At 45.6% G+C, this 14,117-nt stretch overlaps 1 protein-coding gene across 1 annotated transcript in view; it reads right to left on the bottom strand.

Moving 5' to 3' along the window:
* Window positions 12,025–14,117, bottom strand: part of KHDRBS1 (KH domain containing, RNA binding, signal transduction associated 1) — a 42,104-nt gene continuing 40,011 nt past the window's right edge. The window contains exon 11 of the transcript XR_303997.2: window positions 12,025–12,707. The gene's annotated coding sequence lies outside the window, so the exon portion shown is untranslated. The remainder of the gene's footprint in view (window positions 12,708–14,117) is intronic.

Here is a 14,117-nt window from a genome sequence, read left to right as displayed (position 1 = left end):
AATCAAAACCTGGGAGTCACTTCCTCTGTTCCATCAACCCCCACAACCAATCTTCCACCTAGTCTTGCTGACCCTAAGTTCTAGTTATTTCTCTTATCTGACCCTGCTCTTCTCTCACCACCTTAGTTCAAATCCTGATTTTGCCAGTTCCAAGACTTGAAATCTTGTTTCTTGCTCATTACTAGTAATATTCACTTTAAGGGTCTTGGTGAGGATTAAGTGAGATAATGCATGTAGAACAGTTTTGTTTTAGTTTTTTTATTTGTGCATGTGTGTGTTTTCTGTTTTGGGTTTGTTTTTTGTGGTTTTTGGTTTTTTGTTTTTTGTTTTTTTTTGCTTTTTAGGACCACACCCGCAGCATATGGAGGTTCCCAGGCTAGGAGTTGAATCTGAGCTGCAGCAATTGACCTTCGCTACAGCCACAGCCATAGCCACGTGGGATCCAAGCAGCGTCTATGACCTACACCACAGCTCACAGCAATGCTGGAGACTTAATTCACTGAGCGAGGGGGTGAGGCCAGGGATTGAACACTCATCCTCATGGATACTAGTCAGGTTTGTTACTGCTGAGTCACAGTGGGAACTCCTAGAACAGTTTGTTTTAAGAAAAGTTAGCCATCATTACTATTATTATGTTTGGCAAGTACTTAACACAAAGCACTCAATAAATGAGGTACTAGCACTCATTATTTCTATCCTCATAGGACTTACAAAGCTGTCTTAATCACATGGTACCCCATCACTTTAGCATGGTGTTTGACACATAATAGATAATAATATTCAATTAATTAAGTGATTTAGTAGATATTTAATTAATATTCACAGAGCTTACAGTTAAGTGGGAGGAGATGGACAGAAACAAAAATAGTAAATTCTGGGGGTTCCTGTCATGGCTCAGCGGAAATGAATCTGACTAGCATCCAAGAGGATGCAGGTTTGATCCCTGGCCTTTCTCAGTGGGTTAAGGATCCGACGTTGCAGTGAGCTCTGGTGTAGGTCTGGGATTTGGCTCAGATCCCGTGTTGCTAGGGCTGTGGCGTAGGCCAGCAGCACAGGTCCGATTCGACCCCTAGCCTCAGAACCTCCACTTGCTGCATGTGTGGCCCTAAAAAGACAAAAAAAAAAAAAAAAAAAAGTAAATTCTGTGTTATGTTAGAAGGGAATGATTCCTGTGGAGGAAAACAGGAAAGGGGGATGGGAGGTTGCAATTTAGAGTCTGGCTTCATTTAGAAGGTGACTTTTCAACAAACACTTGAAAGAAATGATTGTGTCAATCACACAGGTATCTGGAGAAAGGGGGCATTCCAGGCAGAGAGGAAAAGTCATTGGAAGGGACCTCAGGTATGAGCCTGCCTCTAGTGTTTTAAGAAACAGCAAGGAAGAGTCCCTGTTGTGCTCAGCAGGTTAAGAACCTGACTAGTATCGTGAGGATTTGGTTTTGATCCCTGGCCTGGCTCAGTGGGTTAAGGATCTGGCGTTGCCCCGCTGTAGGTGGCAGATGCGGTTTGGATCCTAGTTGCTGTGGCTGTGGTGTAGGCTGGCAGCTGCAGCTCCTGTTTGACCCCTAGCCTGGAAACTTCCATATGCCACAGGTGCAGCCCTAAGAAAAAAAAAAAAAGAAAGAGAAGAAAGAGAAAAAGAAACAGCAAGTAGGCTAGTGTAGCTCGGAATGGAATAAACAAGAGAGTTGGATGTGAGAAGGACTGGACCTGTGGCTTTTACTCTGAATGAGATAGGGAGCTACTGGAGGGTTTGAAATTTCATTCTGAAAGAATCTCTCCAACTTCCCTGTGAGGATAGTCTGTAGGAGCACAAGAATGGAATCAGGGAGACCAGGATGCTATGGCAAAGATCTTAGCAAGACATACTGATGGTTTGGACCAGATTGTGTGGGGTGATGAGACACGATTGGATTCTGGATTTGAAGATAAAATTTGATAGGTACATGGAAGAAACAGAAGATCAGGATTACTCCAAGATTTTTAGCCTCGGCAAATGGAAATATGGAATTTAATTCAACACAGATATATCTAATAAATTACAGATTTTACACCCAGTCAGGTCTTCTCTTCTGGGGAAAAAGAGGCCAAGGGAGGGCAATGACCAGGTCCCAGAGCAGAGTAGAAAGTAGGGTTGAGATTTCTTCTTTCTTTTTCTTTTCTTTTCTTTTCTTTTCTTTTCTTTCTTTTTCTTTCTTTCTTTCTTTCTTTCTTTCTTTCTTTCTTTTCTTTCTCTCTCTCTCTCTCTTTCTTTCTTTCTTTCTATCTCTCTCTTTCTTCTTACTTTCTTTCTCTTTCTTCTTTCTTTCTTTCCTTCTTTCTTTCACTTTTTACACCCACACCTCCATATGGCAGTTCCCAGGCTAGGGGATGAATCTGAGCTGCAGCTGCTGGCCACAGCCCCAGCCACAGGCATGTAGGATCAGAGCTGCATCTGCGACCTATACCACAGCTCACATCAATGCCGGATCCTTAATCCACTGAGTGAGGGCAGGAATTGAACCCGCAACCTCATGGATACTAGTCTGGTTCATTGCCACAGAGCCACAATGGGAACCCCCTGAGATTTCTTTTTCTAGCCGAAGAAATTCTGGTCAGAAGAGCTGATTCTAACCTCTTGAGAGTACTGAGTTTGAAGTGTATCTTGTTAATTTCTGAATACCCTAAAGCCTAACACTCTCTGGCCCACAATAAACATTCCGTAAGGATGAGTTCAGTTGCACTGAGGTAGTGCCAAACCGGCTCTTGAAAGGAAGGCCAATTGGGAACAGAAGCTAAAGGATTTCAGGAATATTACGTAGAAGACTGATGCCAGGAGTTCCTGTTGTGGCGCAGCAGAAACGAGTCCAGCTAGTATCCATGAGGATGAGGAGGGTTCGATTCCTGGCCTCGCTCAGTGGGTTAAGGATCTGGTGTTGCCGTGAGCTGTGGTGTAGGTCGCAGATGCAGCTCAGATCCTGTATTGCTGTGGCTCTGGTGTAGGCCGGCAGCCATAGCTCTGATTGGACCCCTAGACTGGGAATTTCCATATGCTGTGGTTCTGGCCTAAAAAGAAAGAAAGAAAAAGAAAAAAAAAAAGAAAAAAGAAAAGGAAAAGAAAACTGAGGCCAGGTCTTTCCTGGGAACTCATTTTAACTCGGGCTAATAAACAGTTCTGAGCATCTATTATATCATGGGCACTGGGGATACAGAGGTGCCTTTCATTAGTGAGAGAGACAGAGAGGAGAATCCATAAATTATGACACAGTGTGATAATAATAGCAGTATGTCCCAAGTTCAGAGGTGGATGGAAGATGACTAAGCCTACAGGGGAGGTCATCAAGAGAAGGCTTCGTGGGAGATGACATCAGAGCTGGTTTCTGAGAGGTGAATGGGAGTTTGCCTGTTATACTCCTAAGGAAGGAGGCAGTAGCTTGAGCCTGGTAATTGCATTACTGGGGCTGGTGTCAGGAGAATGTCTTATTGTGTATCTAATGTGGGGAAGGAACTGGACCTTGCACATGGCAAATACTCAGAAAACGTTTGCTGAATTGATTTGAGGGTATTCGTACAGCCCAGAGGAAGGCCACTCATATGGACCGCTATGCATGTAGTCCATTACCTGTGGCTCCTGCCCACCTCGTACGGTCGACTATGATTTTGCCTGCCTGGCATCCATTGTCTTTCTTCTGATAAGCACACCAATTTTTCCACTGGGGAGCTACCCTTTCTCCCACTCTCTGTCCACGTGGTTTAGTGGGGCTGCCTTACTCTGCAGTTCCAATGTGTGTAGATGACCCTGGCCTGGTGAGTCAAAGCATTCCATCCCTGCCATGTTAGGCTACAGGGACTGGTTGGGGTCGGGGGTGGAGGTGTGTTTGTGACCTAAGTTAGGCCAAATATGATACAATCCTAGGATCTTTGCTAGAACTACTGGGAAATAAATTCTTTTCCCTCTGGGATGGATAAGGAAATAAAATATCATCTTGATGTTCTTGGTGGTTATCTTGCCACCTTTGGGGGAGAACTTAGCTGAAAAGGAAAGAAACATGGAAAAGTAAAAAAATCAGGAGACTTCTTTTTGGCTGCACACACAACATGCAGAAGTTCCCCCATCAGGAACTGAACCCATGCCACAGCAGTGACCTGAGCCACAGCAGTGATAATACCTAATTAGTTTTTTTTTTTTTTTTTTTTTTTTTGCTTTTTAGGGCCGAACCTAAAGGCTAGGGATCAAATCGGAGCTACAGCTGCTGGCCACAGCCAGAGCCATGCCGAATCCGAGCTGTGTCTTCGACCTACACCACAACTCAGCAATGCTGGATCCTTAACCCACTGAGTGAGGCCAGGGATTGAACCCGTGTCCTCATGGATGCTAGTCGGGTTTGTTAGCTGCTAAGCCACAAGGGAACTCCTTGATGTCATCATTTGGTCCAGTTTTAACTGAAGCTTTTATGGACTTTTTTGTTACAAAAAGCCAGTTTGTGTTTGGTGTCTGAAAACAGCTACTGAAACAATATAAAACAATATACACTTCTTTTTTTTGTTTGTTTGTTTGTTTTGTTTTGTTTTCAGGGCTGCACCTGCAGCATATGGAAGTTCCCAGGCTAGGGGTCAAATCAGCGCTGCAGCTGCTGGCCTACGCCACAGCTCACAGCAATGCTGAATCCTTAACCCACTGAGTGAGGCCAGATAGAATCTGAGTCCTCATGGATGCTAGAGGGGTTCATTAACCAATGAGCCACAAAGGGAACTCCCTAAAACAATATACACTTCTAGAATTCCCATTGTGGCGCAGCAGAAACAAATCCAACTAGTATCCTCGAGGATGCCGGTTTGATCCCTGGCCTCTCTCAGTGGGTCAGGGATCTGTTGTTGCCACGAGCTGTGATGTAGATCACAGACATGGCTTGGATCCCGAGTTGCTGTGGCTGTGGTGTAGGCTGGCAGCTGCAGCTCCAATTCGACTCCTAGCCTGGGAACTTCCATATACTGCGGGTGAGGCCCTAAAAAGTAAACCAAAACAAAAAACCAAAAAACAGTATACACGTCCATCTCCATATCTACCTGAAACATCTAGGGCCTTAATCCTTTTACATATGCCTCCTACAGACTCCCTGGGGAAAATAATCATAAGATGGCAGGATGTTGTTAGGGTCTCTACATCTATGGCCACACATCTCAGCTGTTCTGTGACCTTGAAGCCCTCACTTCCTTCCTCTGCGTCTTCATTTCCTGATTAACTTGCTCTCTAATGGCTCTTCCAGGAGTCTTGAGTTTTTGAGGAAATGCCACTGGCTCTAGACCAGTCCTGTGTCATTGGGTGTCAGGAGTTGGGACCTCTTACTTCGTCCTGTTATTCTGGGACCAAGGCTGGTAAATCTGTCCTCTAGATCAGTTTTCAGCCTGAATTGTATAGATCTCTGGTGGTACACAGTGGGGGATCCTGAAACCACAGGTAAAACACAATACTGGGAGTTTCCACTGTGGCTCAGCAGGTTAAGAACTTGACTAGTATCCATGAGGATGTGGGTTCAATCCCTGGCCTCACTCCCTGGGTGAAGGATCTGGCGTTGCCGAAGCTGCAGTGTTGGTTGAAGGTGCAGGTCAGATCTCGTATTGCTGTTGCTGTTTTGTAGACTAGCAGCTGCAGCTCAGATTCAACCCCTAGCCTGGGAACTTTCATATGCCGCTGGTGGGGCCCTAAAAAACAGACGAACAAACAAAACCGCTCACAATACTGCTTCCTGAGTGTCAGTTTTATTTACAGAAATGTAAGGTAAGGTTTTCAGTATAAAAGTGTAGTTATCCAGAGCATGTTCTCTGAGCCAGACTGACATGGAATCAAATCCTGGCTCTACCACTTACAAGTTGCATGACCTTAGGAAATGATTTAACCTCTCTGTGCTTCAGTTTCCTCTGTGTGAAGTGAGGATGGTACGAAGCACAGATATAGAGAATAAACTAGTGGTTACTGGTAAGGAGAGGAAAGAGGAGGGGCAAGATAAGGGTAAGGGATTAAGAGGTACAAAGTGCTTTGTATAAAGTAAATAAGCTACAAGAATATATTGTACAGGAGTTACCATTGTGGCGCAGCAGAAAAGAATCCGACTGGGAACCATGAGGCTTCGGGTTTGATCCCTGGCCTTGCTCAGTGGTTTAAGGATCCAGGATTGCCGTGAGCTATGGTGTAGGTCACAGATGGTGGCTTAGATCTTACATTCCTGTGGCTGTGGCATAGGCCGATGGCTACAGCTCTGATTCGACCCCTAGCCTGGGAACCTCCATATGCCACAGGTGTGGCTATAAAAAGCAAATAAAATAAAAATAAAATGAATATATTGTACAGAACAGGGAATATAGCCACTATTTAATCAGAACTTTTTTTCTTTTCTTTTCTTTCTTTCTTTCTTTTTTTTTTTTGCTTTTTTTAGGGCTGCACCTGAGGCATATGGAAGTTCTCAGGCTAGGAGTCCAATAGGAGCTGCAGATGTTGGCCTATGCCACAGCCATAGCAACACCAGATCTGAGCCGTCTGTGACCTACACCACAGCTCTCAGCAATGCTAGATCCTTAATCCACTGATCGAGGCCAGGGATCGAAACTGCATCCTCATGGATACCAGTTGGGTTCTTTACTGCTGAGCCAAAATAGGAACTACTGTCATAACTTCATTTTTTTTTTTTTTTTTGTCTTTTGTCTTTTTAGGGCTGCACCACGGCATATGGAGGTTCCCAGGCTAGGGGTCGAATTGGAGCTACACCTGCTGGCTTACGCCACAGCCACAACAAAGCCAGATCTGAGCCATGTCTGCGACCTACACTGCAGCTCATGGCAATGTGGATCCTTAATCCACTGAGCAAGGCCAGGGATCGAACCCGAAACCTCATGGTTCCTAGTTGGGAACCAAGATGGGAATTCCTCATAACTTTATTTTTAATTAAAAAAAATTTTTTTGACCAAACCCATGGCATGTGGAAGTTTTTGAGCCAGGATAGAACCCATGCCACATCAGTGACCTGAACCACAGCAGTGACAATGCCAGATCCTTAACCCATCGAGTGAGACCAGGGATTGAACCCGTATCCTCATGGCTCCTAGTCAGGTTTGTTAACTGCTAAGCTACGAAGGGGACTCCCCCTTTATGTTTTAATACCCATGGCATATGTAAGTTCCCAGGCCAGGAATCGAATCTGAGCTGAAACTGCTGGATCCTTAACCCACTGTGCCAGAGCGGGAACTCCTAATCTATAAAAATTTTGAGCCACTGTGCTATACACTTGCAACTAATATTGTAAACCGACTATACCTCAATTGAAAAAAAAAATATAGTGGAGTTTCCATTGTGGCTCATTGGTAAAGAACCCAACTAGGATCCATGAGGATGCAGGTTCCATCCCTGGCCTTGCTCGATGGGTTAAAGATCTGGCATTGGCATGACCTGTGGTGTAGGTTGCAGATAGCTTGGATCTGGCATTGCTGTGGCTGTGGCATAGGCTGGCAGCTGCAGCTCCAATTCAACCCCTAGCCTGGGAACTTCCATATGTCATGGGTGTGGCCCTAAAAAAAAAATAGTGAGGCTAGTATTAGCACCTATTTTATAAGATTATGGTGAAGATTGAGTTAGTCTGTGTAAAGTACTTAGAACATACATGGTGGTAGTGCTATTTAAGTATTACCTATCATTATTAAAACATAAAAATATTATGAAGTACAAAGAAAAGTAGTATGAGGGAGTTCCCGTCGTGGCTCAGTGGTTAACGAATCCGACTAGGAACCATGAGGTTGCGGGTTCGGTCCCTGCCCTTGCTCAGTGGGTTAATGATCCGGCGTTGCCGTGAGCTGTGGTGTAGGTTGCAGACGCGGCTTGGATCCCGAATTGCTGTGGCTCTGGTGTAGGCCGGCGGCTACAGCTCTGATTAGACCCCTAGCCTGGGAACCTCCATATGCCGCAGGAGCGGCCGAAGAAATAGCAAAAAAAAGACCAAAAAAAAAAAAAAAAAGTAGTATGAATTTAAGATTGACAACTTTGAAGAAATGCCACTTGAAGCTCTCTTTGCTTCCCAGAGATTTGTTCTTTCTTTCTTTCTTTTTTTTTTTTTAGGGCAGCACCCATGGCATATGGAAGTTCCAGGCTACGGGTCAACAGCCACAGCCACACAGGATCCAAGCCGCGTCTGCGACTTACACCATAGCTCGTGGCAATGCCAGATCCTTAACCCACTGAGTGAGGCCAGGGATCCAACCTGCATCCTCATGGATACTAGCCACAATGGGAGCTTCTGCTCTTTATTTTGCCAGCAAGAATACTTATAGCTAATTTTTACTACAAGAACGTACAAGAGAATCTAGATGTCTTCATTTTCTTTTAATTTTCTGGGCTATTCTCACTTCCATATATATGTTAATCTCCCTATCCAAACTCCCACATCTTAGGGAAACCCAGCTGCCTGTTCTCATCCAAACCTTTCCATGTCTTAATAATATTTGATTATTACAAAGATAATATATACAAGTTTGAGAAAATGCTGGGTTTTTTTTGTTTTTGGTTGTACCCACGGCATGTGGAAGATCCCCAACCAGGGAATTAACTGTAATCAGAGTCACAGCAGTCACAAAGCCAGATCCTTGACCTGCTGAGCCATGAGGGAATTCAAAAATGCTGTATTTTAGTTTTTCAAAAATGTGTAGGATTTTGGGAGGTCATGCATGAAGATAGAGAAAACAGCATGAGCAAAGGTCCAGAGGCAAGCTATGTTCCAAAAGAGCTTGAGAGTAACTGAATACGAGGCTGAAAAACTAGGTTAAGTTCATATCACTTAAGGATCCTGAATGCTACATGCTACCTACAGTGAAGAGTTTGGATTTGGTTTCATTTAAGTCTACTTCATCTGTAAAATTAGGGTAATTTACATGTCATTGAATTGTTGTAAGGATTAATGACAGAGAGAAGCAAACATACTGGAGAGTTATCCTATATAGGAAATGGGATAACTATCATTTGGAGCCGGGGTCAAGGCTTCTTCTTGCTATAGAACAAACCACCCCCCATTTCAGGGTGGACTGAAATGTAGCCTCTTTTGAGGTCTTTTCATGCAATGCACATCTCAACCACCAGAGGGAGCACAATACAAAGGAATCAGTGCTCCCAGCTCCACAGGAAAACGGGTGGGCAGGGCTGTGCAAGGGATGTGGAATCCTGGACCCAATCCAGAGCTTCTCTATGGTCGGGGAGGGGAATGGATCCAGGCGCCCCTCTCTGGCCCTATTTTGTTTCTTAGATCCATCTCAAGGTAAGTGGTAAGCATGCCACAAGCTAGAACTTAGCAACTATTCATGTTTAAGATCTCTAGGAAGGAGGTCGAAGAATGAGGGTCAGATCTCCCCTGTGTGTGTATGTGTGTGTGCATGTGTACACACCAGGTGTGTGTGTGTGTGCTGAGTTTCTTTATCTCAAGCAAAATGGCTTTCATCAACTCTGCTCATTAAGAGCCAAACTCTTTAGAATACCCCAAGCCAGGCCAGGTCATCTAGCTAGGCCTGGGGACCTCAGACAAGGGGCTGGAGCCATATAGTATGAGGAATGGGGAAGAATGGGAGGCAGCGCCAAATCTGACAATCTGCCCTTAGAGCGACATCCATATCACGCTGGGGTCCCAGCCTGTTGGTCAGAAAGGGCTCTGGGGCCTAGCTTCTCCAATCATGACTAACCAACCAACCTAGTGTTGCATAGGATTTTTAGAAAACCTCCTTTACCATATCTTCCCCATCACAGATGTTAACGTGAAGGCCCAGAGATATTTCGCAATCTACCCGAGATCAAGTACAAGGGCCTGGAAGCGGTAGGAGCAGCTCTGAGGAGCCCAGGAAAGGAAAGGCAGGCAGAGAGCCACAGCCTTCAGAACTGCTGCAGCAAGCACTGGCTCTTGGCCAGGCTTCATACCCGCCCCTCCAGGACCAGCTCTGCTGCTAGGCCCCAGGCTGCCTGAGCCCCGCCTCCACACTCCCACCCTAGTCCCCTGAGAGTCCTGTCACCCTGGCAACAGCTGGAGAAAAGCCCAGCTAAAATATTTATGGCTCAAAACAGTCCAGAGGCTTCTGGGGGTGGGGGTGGGGAGTTGACATCATCTCTTCTCCGCTGCAGGACAGGTGACTGACATGCAGGGCAACTGGTTGGGTGGGCCAAGCCCACTAGGTCAGGGCTCTCAAAAGAAAATCCCTAGGGCTACAAGCAGTAATAGGAGGAGGCAATGTGTGATGGACGTGACAGGTGACAGGGCTGGGTAAGAAACAGAAGCCAGAAAGGAGGAGGAAGGAAACTAAAGTGTTGAGCAGTATTTTGCTAGGTATTTCATACACATTTCAGTTGCTTCTCAGGTCCCATTCAGTGGACTGGGGTTATTAATCCTTTTGCAGAGTCAACAGGCCCAGAAAAATACACAGCAAAGTGTGGTGCTAGGATTTGAATCCAGATCTGTTTGGCTTTGGCCCTGTGGTCTTTTCTGTAATCCTGTGGCCAAGAGATACCCTGCATCTGGGGGCTGAGGATAAGGCTGCCTGGAAATTAGCGCTGGTTTCTTAAGTAGTGACCCAGGCTTTGCCTCTCCATTTTTCCATGACCAAGAGGCCCTCTGATTCCCTAACCCCCCCACTCCAAAGTCCTTTCTCCCCTGCTTGCTGGACTGAAGCAGGTCTTTGATGCCCCATAAAGAAATTGGCCACAAGGTATACAGCCTAGGAGACCAAGAAGTCAAGGAAAATGAAGCCTCAATGGCCAACCTTGGACTGAGAGTCACCATGCAAATACAGACTGACAAAATCAGCTCAGTTTTGCCTGGGATTCTCCTGGTTTTAGGACTAAAAATCCAACATCCCAGCAACCTTCTCCATCTTGGGTAAACCTGGGTGCTTTTGTCACTTTGAATAAATCTCTCAAGCAAACCCAATGCTTTACTGTTTCAAAGTACTTGTGGCTCTAAGAGGTAAAAACAGGTTAAAAACAGGGACTATGAAATCTTTTTTTGCGGGGGGGGGGGGGGAGGCGTTGCACTGTGGCATGTAGAAGTTCCTGAGCCAGGGATTGAACCTGTGACACAACAGCAACCCAAGCCGCTGCAGTGACAATGCCAAATCCTTAACCTACTGCACCACAAGAGAATCCTCTATGAAGTCTGACGGCACCTTTTTTTAACCTTAGGCAAGTTATTTAACCTCCTCGAGCCTCAGTTTCCTCATTTGTAAAATGAGTATAATGGATTGGAAAAGTAAATGAATTAACACATATAAATGTTTGACATAATGCCTGCTACAATTAAGTATTCAATAAATTATTAGCTATTACTTAAACAGTAATGAAGATAAAAATGGGCTTTGAGGCGTTCCTGTTGTGGCTCAGCGGTAACAAAGTTGACTAGTATGCATGAGGATGCAGGTTTGATCCCTGGCCTTGCCCAGTGGGTTAAAGATCCGGCGTTGCCATGAGCTGTGGCATAGCTCACAAATGTGGCTCAGATCCTGTTGCCATGGCTCTGGTATAGGCCAGCAGCTGCAGCTCCAATTCGACCCCTAGGCTAGGAACCTCTATATGTCATGGGTATAGCCCTAAAATGACAAAAACCAAAAACCAAAACCCCTGAAAAAAACAAAAAAGGGGCTTAGAGGTTAAACAACTTGCCCAAAGTAAATACACTGTTTTCAAGGTCCCTTTCTTGCTAAGAATGAATCCAAAGCTCATTAGAATGCTTCAGGCATGTGTGGATACTCTTCAAACTCAGCCCTTCCCCTGGTTTCCTTGTTAGGATAAATAACCCGAAGACACTGAAGGAAGTGCAGTATTAGAGAGGTCCCTAACCCCTTAGAGTGCTCAGTGTAAAAACAGCCTATAGCATAGGCCATGGGAAACCAGAAGTCTAGACGAAGGCTGACTTTCCAGTACTTTAAAGAGAAAAGCTTAGGATAAACAGCTAGCCCAATATAGCTAGAAGGAGAGTGGCAGCTAGGCTTTGGCTCTCTCTCAAAGCTGACAGAAGCTACCAGAGTGGGACTATTCACCACTTAACTGAAACTTTATTGAGTATCTCAGTGCCAAATGTTTGTTGGGGAAGGGATATAGTTCAGAGGTGAAGTGGGAAAAGCCCTACCCTACCCTCCAAGAGCTTTTTGGATAAGGTTAGTAATCAACAGTCAGGCCCCAAGGTTAAGCAACTTTCCTAAAGTACAGGAACCTTCTCATTTGGCTCTCCTCAGTCTGTTACAGAGGTGGTGACCAGCCTGTCTCTGGGAGCCCTCTGGAGTGTCAAAGGCTGGTGCCAATAGCACATGTGTGACAGGGTGGGAAACAGGAGGTGGTAGTAGGATGTTCCAGCCAGTTCTGCTGGAGCCTAAGGGGAAGCAGGCAAACTGGGAGTGACACAGTAAGAGTTGCCATTTTATTCACATCCAGGAGGCCATGCTGAGGATTCTGTTAGTTCCCTTCAAATGCTTTAAAGTCTTGAGCAGATTTACTGTTAGCATCATAGTCCCCTGCAGCCCTAAGGACTCCATTCTGGGCCTAAAGACTCTCTTAGGGGATCCTGGCTGGCTTTCTTTGGGTAAATCGGACAGATCAAGAGGTGGGGGTGGGAAAAGGCTGTTGATCTCCTCTCCCAGGTTTCTCTGTGCTCAGCAAATGCCCTCAGGCCAGCCTTGACACAGCAGGCAGCTCTCCTGGTTTCCGGGGTCCTCTGATTGCTGCAAAGACATAGGCAGAAAATTAAGACGCATGAAGTTGCCATATCCGAGGGTCCCAGCCTCCCATTGGCCAGGCTGCCTCTCTTACAATCTCCCACCCGACAGACAACTCCAGTGGCTGCATTCAGGACAAGGTTTCTAGGTACATAGATGGGTAGAAAACAGAAAGAAGTCCACAGTCTCTGAGATCCCTTTTTGCTCTCAGTCAGGCAATGAAAATAGAGCCTATACCTCGTGCTCGGTCATGTTTGAGCCGAGTGATCCAGGGCAGAGTCAACTAGATCTTTTGGGGTCTTTATACAAGCTTTGGGGTCTCCAGCTACATAAAGGGAAAAATGATTTCTTCTCTCTTAGAGATATGAAGGAGAGATTAACGAAGAGCTTTAAAGCCTTTGGAAGAAAGGGAATGGGGGAACAGGCATCTTCTCATAGCTCTTGGTATCAGTCCTAGACTCAAGGGTCCTTCTCTTCTGGCCTTATGACGGGGTTCATCGCAGGGCCCCAATCTCATGCCAAAGCCTAGCTGAGTACATCTTCTAACTTTTAATTTTTTTTTTTTTTTTGCTATTTCTTGGGCCGCTCCCGCGGCATATGGAGGTTCCCAGGCTAGGGGTCGAATCGGAGCTGTAGCCACTGGCCTACACCAGAGCCACAGCAACGCGGGATCCGAGCCACGTCTGCAACCTACACCACAGCTCACGGCAACGCCGGATCGTTAACCCACTGAGCAAGGGCAGGGATCGAACCCGCAACCTCATGGTTCCTAGTCGGATTCGTTAACCACTGCGCGCCACGACGGAACTCCAAACTTTAAAAATTTTTTTAACTCAATGAATTTTATTTTTACTTTTTTGCTTTTTAGGACTGCACTTGTGGCATATGGAGGTTCCCAGGCTATGGGTCTAGTCGGAGCTACAGCTGCTGGCCTATGCCATAGTGACACCAGATTCGAGCCGCATCTGCGACCTACACCACAGCTCATGGCAACACCAGATCCTTAACCCACTGAGGGAGGCCACGGATTGAACCTGCAACCTCATGGTTCCTAGTTGGATTCCCTTCTGCTGTGCAATGATGGGAACTTCTAACTCAATGAATTTTAATACATTTATAGTTGCACAATTCGATCATCACAACCCAATTTTATAGCATTTCCACCCCAAACCCCCAGCCACCCCCCCTAACCTGTCTCCTTTGGAAACCATAAAAGTCTATGAGTCAGCACCTGTTATGCAAAGAAGTTCAGTGTGTCCTTTTTTCAGATTCCACATATAAATGATAGCCTATGACACTGGTGTGTCTGATGAACTTCCCTTAGTATGATAATTTCTAGGTCCACTCATGTTGCTGCAAACACTGCTATTCCTTTCCTCTTAATGGCTGAGTAATACTCCATCGCACAAATGTACC

The sequence above is a fragment of the Sus scrofa genome, chromosome 6 (assembly GCF_000003025.6).
Source record: "Sus scrofa isolate TJ Tabasco breed Duroc chromosome 6, Sscrofa11.1, whole genome shotgun sequence".
NCBI lineage: Eukaryota > Metazoa > Chordata > Mammalia > Artiodactyla > Suidae > Sus > Sus scrofa.
Note: the sequence above shows the minus strand (reverse complement) of the source record. Positions and strands in the feature narration are given on the sequence as shown.